General features: G+C 41.5%; 1 protein-coding gene across 7 annotated transcripts in view; it reads right to left on the bottom strand.

Moving 5' to 3' along the window:
- ICE2 (interactor of little elongation complex ELL subunit 2) overlaps positions 1–7103 on the bottom strand; it is a 90466-nt gene that overhangs the window by 9870 nt on the left and 73493 nt on the right. For 3 of the 7 annotated variants that reach the window (XM_033437053.2, XM_049705980.1, XM_004274694.4), the window contains 2 exons: positions 4428–5699; positions 3532–3658 (listed from right to left, as the gene is read on the bottom strand). The gene's annotated coding sequence lies outside the window, so the exon portion shown is untranslated. The remainder of the gene's footprint in view (positions 1–3531; positions 3659–4427; positions 5700–7103) is intronic. The other 4 variants (XM_049705976.1, XM_049705978.1, XM_049705977.1 and 1 more) reach the window with 2 other exon arrangements.

Below are 7103 nucleotides of genomic sequence, written 5' to 3'. Positions count from 1 at the left end.
GAAGAGCAGACACGGATGCTGAACTGTCTCTGCCATTGCTTCAGCCAACAATGCAAAAAAGGAGAACAAGAAGGAGGAGAAGAGGAGGACGATGACCGTGGAAGAGAGCATTGTGAGGGAGGATACTGTGCGACTGTGACACAGAGAGAAAGGGATTGACAGTCTGTACTCCTGACCTAGGCATACCTATCATCTCTTATCATCTCCACCTTAGTCTCTGCATCTGGGAACTAGGCATTTTAGCCCAGATCTTCTGTGAGGCTTTTGCCAGCTCTTAAATTTATAAGACCTTGCTAAAAACAGAGTTTCAAATTCTGTAAGACTCCATTAAAACAATCACTGAAAGATTCATAATCCGACTTTATTATTCAGGCAGTAGAATTTTGGTTCAACGCCTCAACACTTTGGCATCTGGTTTTCCTGGGGCCCTTGATAAGAATTCCTGATTGCTTTCTAACAGGGTGGATCTCAGGACTGTGTTAGAAGCAAAAGGCAAACAGATGGGTGAGCTGCTCTAATCAGCTCTAGTTGCAGTTTTTTCCTTTTGTCTTTTCAAATGAGAGGTTAGTCTTCCCCAAATCCCAACGCTCCACTCCCTAATTTGGAGATAAACCAGATGATTTCACTGGTCTTTCCCTTCTCTGGTTTCTATGACTCATCAACTACAGCAACCAGGGTGGGGTTAAAAAAAACAACCCTAATATTCAGGTTATGCCACAGCTCAAAAGGAAGGAATCTAAGAAAAGCTGTTAAGATTGTAAAACAATGAAAAAAAAATATGACTCACAATACTCCTAACTTGTTAATCTTTCCCAGGAGGTTTCCCTATATCCGGTGCCCCCATCTTTTCTCTTTAATTATCAATTACATGAATGTTTTGTTTATTGTTTTACACATATTTTTCTATGAAATTAGTAAAATGCTTAATCTAGTATAGATAGAAGCCTACTTGATTTTGATCACTCATGTCCCTGAGAAAGCTACCAGTATCTATCTGACTATAGAAATCAGGGTAAATTCATTTAATTTAACCAACATTGAGCATCCACTATACACCAGGTACTAGGGTAAGACTGCATAGCAGATGTGTAATAGGAGAAAACACATTAACTCTAACTTCAAGATCTGGTGGAGGTAAATGAGTAATTGTAATTTAACAAATGTATCAGAAATGAAATCAAAATGCTAGGGGAGCCCAGCAGCAGTTAACCCTTAGAGGAAGGAAGTAAGACAGTCCCTCTTGGTCAATGCATTCACAGTTACTCATAGCTATTTGAAGTCATTGTGCAATCATAAAACAGGAAATGTACCATATACCAAAGTATTCCATATCCATGGGAGGCGTCAATGTAGAGAGATGTGGCTGTTAGTTTTTAAAAATTTCATTCCAGGGACTTCCCTGGTGGCGCAGTGGTTAAGAATCCGCCTGCCAATGCAGGCGACACGGGTTCGAACCCTGGTCCAGGAAGATCCCACATGCCGTGCAGCAACTAAGCCCGAGCGCCACAACTACTGAGCCTGTGCTCTAGAGCCCGCAAGCCACAACTACTGAGCCCACGTGCCACAACTACTGAAGCCCGCGCACCTAGAGCCCATGCTCTACAACAAGAGAAGCCACCACAATGAGAAGCCCACACACTGCAACAGAGTAGCCCCCATTCACCGCAACTAGACAAAGCCCGTGCACAGCAACGAAGACCCAATGCAGCCAAAAATAAATAAATAAAATTAATTAATTTAAAAAAAAAGAAAAAAAATTTCATTCAATTATAAAAACTGGTAAAGAGGATTAGTCACTGGAGAAGGTGTATATTTATTTAATGGCACCATTGTCTAAACTGTGGAAATATTTTGGGAAATTCTCCACTTAAGTATTTCCCTCAGAGCCTAAGGCAAATCCTGGTCACTTGGGAGGAGTTTTGAGGAACAGCTAAAGGACACTCTGAGACAAGGTCCATGACTAAGAGAGCAAAAAATAGCAGGAGGAGAGAATACCTCCAACTAGGATTAAAAACACATGAAGGCGTGATCGGGTCCTCGTTTGATTACATGGTTCAATGGACTCAGTAGTACTTTTTTTCTAGTTTTAAGGAAATTTGATTGTTCTGATATGAGGTCTGAAGTGGATATCTATCAGCCCAATAAAGTTTTCAGAGTTCCTGAGATGCTAAATATTCAAAATTATGTAATACTATTTAAAAGTAATGTTTTTGGTGAAAAATGTCCAAAAATATACTGGATTGAGGTGGAATCTTCAATAATGACACATCTATGGATGAGGTACTTATATAACAAAAAAGATTCTCGGGCTTCCCTGGTGGCGCAGTGGTTGGGAGCCCGCCTGCCGATGCAGGGGACGCGGGTTCGTGCCCCGGTCCGGGAGGATCCCACATGCCGCGGAGCGGCTGGGCCCGTGAGCCATGGCCGCTGGGCCTGCGCGTCCGGAGCCTGTGCTCCGCAACGGGAGAGGCCACAGCAGTGAGAGGCCCGCGTACCACAAAAGAAAAAAAAAAAAAGAAAAAAAAAAAAAAAAAGATTCTCAAAAACCCAATACTCCCATGGGCAAGGGAATAGCCAAGTTTGCTGCAGTTTCCAGTGAATGACATCAGCCTCCTGTAAGTCTCCAGCAAAATGAATTCAGTTAATACCATCAGTCCCTTTCCCCTTCCAGAGCCAGTGGTATGCATGTGGGCATTCTGGAGAGCTGGAACAAACCTAGACAGAACCCCAGAGGAAAAGGAAAAGGCACAGAGTTGGTGGATACAGAGCTGCCCCAGAGACCTCTACCAGCCAGTTCTCACAAAGGTTAACTACTCTCCTGGAGCTGCAGTTATTCTTCCTTCATAAACAGAAATCATTTCTCAGAATTGTTAATATTGCTTTTGCTAGTCTTTTAACAAGTTGGTCTATTTATAAGTTAGGAACATAAAAAGAAGAATCATCCACCTTGTATTGTTAAAAAAAAAATACATGAAGCATGAACACACTTGATATCAAACTGAAAAGGAATGGGGGGCGGGGGCATGTCCTGAGACCCACATGGGTTAGCAGTGTTGGTCTCCATATTATTATTAAGTTTTAACGGGTTAAGGTCAATTTTCTCTCTCAAGGCTGTAGTATCCATTTTAAACGTTTAAACATTAACATAAATATCACGTAAACATTGAAACGTTCTGGGGAGGAGGTCATGCTGTGATTTACACAGATTCTCAAGTCCCTGAGGGAGGGCAACTTGGGCTTCAATTTGGGCACTGCTGCTTGCCTCACTTTCTTTTTCTTTCCTAGACTCCAGACTCCAAGCTTTAAAAGGTTAGGAGAGTCCAGCTAGGTAAAAGTAACATTTAAAGAGTTAACCATCCTTTATTAAGCGACCTTCTTGGGAGGATACTACCTTTTTTTTTTTTTTGCAGATTTAGAATCCACTTCCAAGTGATACAACTGGAATTTGATTCCCCAAAGAACAACTTTTGTAAAGGAACCCTTATCCCATTTAGCTTTGAGCCCTAGAGGAAGGAGAGGCATCTGACTTACCTTGTGTGAGGATCTGTAGTACTTATTATCCATTTCTGACATGTCCAACTCCAGTAGATTTAAAATCTGCACCTTCTATCTCATTGGCTCGGCCACATTCTCACAAATCTGGCAGGCATATTTGGTACTGCAGAAACAAAAGTGAACAGACTGCCGATTAACGTTGATCACCATAACCTCAGGTTTAGACTGAGGCCTAAACCTTTGATTCCCTTGATTCCCCCACCCTCAGGCTTCCCTACTGTCCATTCTGCCTCCCAATCTATCTGACATATTACTGCCATACTTTCCATTATAGAAGTTTAATCATGTTGCCCACATCGACTGCCACCCTCATTAAAAAGCTTTTGATTACTCCCCATCTCAAGACAATACCCTCTGTTTCTGAGAAGACACTCTAAGTTCTCCCAAGTACACTTTCTTAGGTTCCTTTTGGTCTCTTCACCGTAGTTACCCTGGGCGGGCCTTAGGCACCCTGGATATCCTGCCATTACAACATGCTGTGCATGTTTCTATCTCTGCAGCATAGATCATACTTTGTCCCTGAGCTTGAAATTTCCCTTCCAGTCTGACAAACTCCTTTCAAGTTTTAACTCAAGTGACATCTCCAATTGATGTGATCTGACAATTCTTCACATTTATACAGTGACTTGCAGTTTAAAAAGAACTTTTATATCCATTATTTATTGGAAGGCCACTAGAGCCTGTAGAATATGCTGGGAAGGCATCAAATTCTGGATTTTACAGTTGAAAAGACCCAGGCTCAAAGAGGGGAGAGAGACAGCCTTAGCAAATGGTGGAGTTGAGACTAACTCAGTGCTCTCTGCTACCCCCTCATCGCTTGCCTCTTCCAACAAACTCTGAACTGGCTACTTCTAAGACTCAGCCTCTCTTACCTCTCCAAGTTGCAGCTGACAGTCTTTAACATTCTGAAGATTTCCCCAACTGCTGGACGTGAATTAACTCTAGCAGGGGCTCCTGGGAGGCAGAAGGCTTGGCTGACAGCAAACTCAGCACTCCCTCATATGCAAAATGACACTTTGGCCTTAGGCACTTAGTAAGGTACACAGTCCTTGCTCCTTAAGAGTAAAAGTTTTCAGGCACTAGAGTGTAGCATTAAAAAAAGCCAAACTGAATTAGGGACTGACCTACCACTTCATTAGCTTCCCAACATACACACATATACAAAGACATTCAAGCCTGATGCACTGTGATTTCAGTTTCCCTCACCCTCTTCCCGAACTCAAAAGAACTCATTGTATAATTGGACAGAGACTATTTCCAGCTGCCCACTGCGGCACTTGGGAAACTATAATTTGCATCACTTTTAGTGGGGCAGAGGGCAGATAATATACTTGTGAAATGTATTCAATTATTTATTTTTCACATTAGTAAAACTGCTGTTTGCATATTGTTGGGACCCAAAGCTAGCGGAACATAAAACACAAACTCCATAAAATACATTCTATTTCTTAGTTTTATAGAAATGTTAACTTTCTCATTCAATTAAACAAAGAGATTGTAATCACTTTATTACCTATTTCGGACTCATTTCTCACTTTCAGTTGAAAACTTTCAGGAGTAAATTTAAATATTGTCTCATGGAGGATGATGCAGTCAGTAAGACTGTTCCTGGACACAACATCCTATTTATTTGCAGTCCTATCTAACAGGCTAAAATCAAAATACCTTCCTTACAGTTTAGTTTCTGCAGTCTAAGTTGGGCAGAATTTTGTTGAAAGAGCAGTTTGCAGACTGGGGAGGAGCTGAGTTTACTTGGCATTCACACAACCCCAGAGCTGTGGAGCAGGCTTCTTTTCAGCATGCTGGTGACTGGACATGGGTCTCACTCTTTGACAAGGGAAGTTTGTTGTTTTTTGTTTTTCTGCTGCAGAAAGAATCACAGATTACATATTCATGTCCAAACAAGTTTTGGGTGCTAGATAGAATGTTTTTAAGAGGTTTTAAATACAGTGTCTTCCAAATTGTTAAATCTAACCTGAATTTATACTTACCTTGTTGCTCTTAAATGACATATAGTAACATTGTGAGCTAGACAGTATTGTAAAAATGTATCCAAAACATGGAACTTCAGTCTTTCTGGATAGGTGACTGGCATGGCCTTTAATAAGCACAAGTTTTAATTTTTATTATTTATTTATTGCTTGCTTGCTTGCTTGTGGGATCTTAGTTCCCCGACCAGGGATCGAACCTGGGCCCTCAGCAGTGAAAGTGTGCAGTCCTAACCACTGGACCACCAAGGGTTTCCCTAAATACAAGTTTTTAAATTTCTTTTCTTGTGCAGGGCTCATAGCTGCCCATAGACTTGCCCTTATGAGTAAGGGATCTAAGACTGAGCTAGAGACAACTTAGCCGCATGCTGGTATATGGCGAGGTATCAGCACAATTTAGGTGTTGATGCAGCATCTGGAGGCTGCCTCGCCCTGTGCTTGGTCTTGGGTTAGACACACAGCTGTATAAAAACATAATTGTTGCCTGTGAGGAGCTTACGGTCTGTTTAGGGACTTTTGCAAAATACTTGAAAGAGAATAATATAGGTAACAGCTGACATTCAAAATTTGTGGTATTATAATAAGTACAATAGGAATTTAAAGCAGAAAAGTTTTGTTTTTAGGGTTTTGAACTGTAAGGAAAATTTCATGCCCGGGACCCTAAAAACAGGAGTGCCTGATTCCCCCACCACTTCATTTAGATTCTTCTGTCTTTCTGCCTGATTGATTATTCAATCTAATAGACTTTTCTCTTCAGTCTTCATCCTCCTTGACCTTCCTATAATACCTGACACTGAACAACACATTTTTCACAAACTTTTCTTTGTTTTTAATTAATTAATTTTCTATTTATTTCTGGCTGTGTTGGGTCTTTGTTCCTTCATGTGGGCTTTCTCTAGTTGCGGTTAGCAGGGGCTACTCTTTGTTGCAGTGCACAGGCTTCTCATTGCGGTGGCTTCTCTTGTTGCAGAGCATGGGCTGTAGGTGCATGGACTTCAGTAGTTATGGCACACGGGCTCAGTAGTTGTGGCGTGCAGGCTTCAGTAGTTGTGGCCCACGAGCTCTAGAGCACAGGCTCAGTAGTTGTGGTGCCCAGGCTTAGTTGCTCCGCAGCATGTGGGATCTTCCCGGACCAGGGCTTGAACCCGTGTCCCCTGCATTGGCAGGCGGATTCTTAACCACTGTACTACCAGGGTAGTCCCTTCACAAACTTTCTATTCTGAAATAATCTCAAATTTATAAAGAAGTTGTAGAAATAGTACATATAGCTCCTATATACCTTTCACCAAGCCACCCTGTTAACATTTCTCTGCCCAAGTCCTCCAATTTGAGACTAAGTTGTAGACGTGATGTCCCATTACCAATTTTTACTTCAGTGTTTATTTCCTAAGTACAAGGCATGCTCTAACATAACCACAGCAAAGGAAATTAACATAGATACATTACGACCATGTAATCTACAAACTCCAAGTTTTGCTGGTTGTTCCAATAATGTCCTTTACTGGACTATACATACAAACCAGGATTATGAGTCCCATTAATTTAGTCTTTAAGTAAAAC

The sequence above is a fragment of the Orcinus orca genome, chromosome 2 (genome assembly GCF_937001465.1).
Source record: "Orcinus orca chromosome 2, mOrcOrc1.1, whole genome shotgun sequence".
NCBI classification, from domain to species: Eukaryota; Metazoa; Chordata; class Mammalia; order Artiodactyla; family Delphinidae; genus Orcinus; species Orcinus orca.
This window is presented reverse-complemented; position numbering and strand designations above follow the sequence as displayed.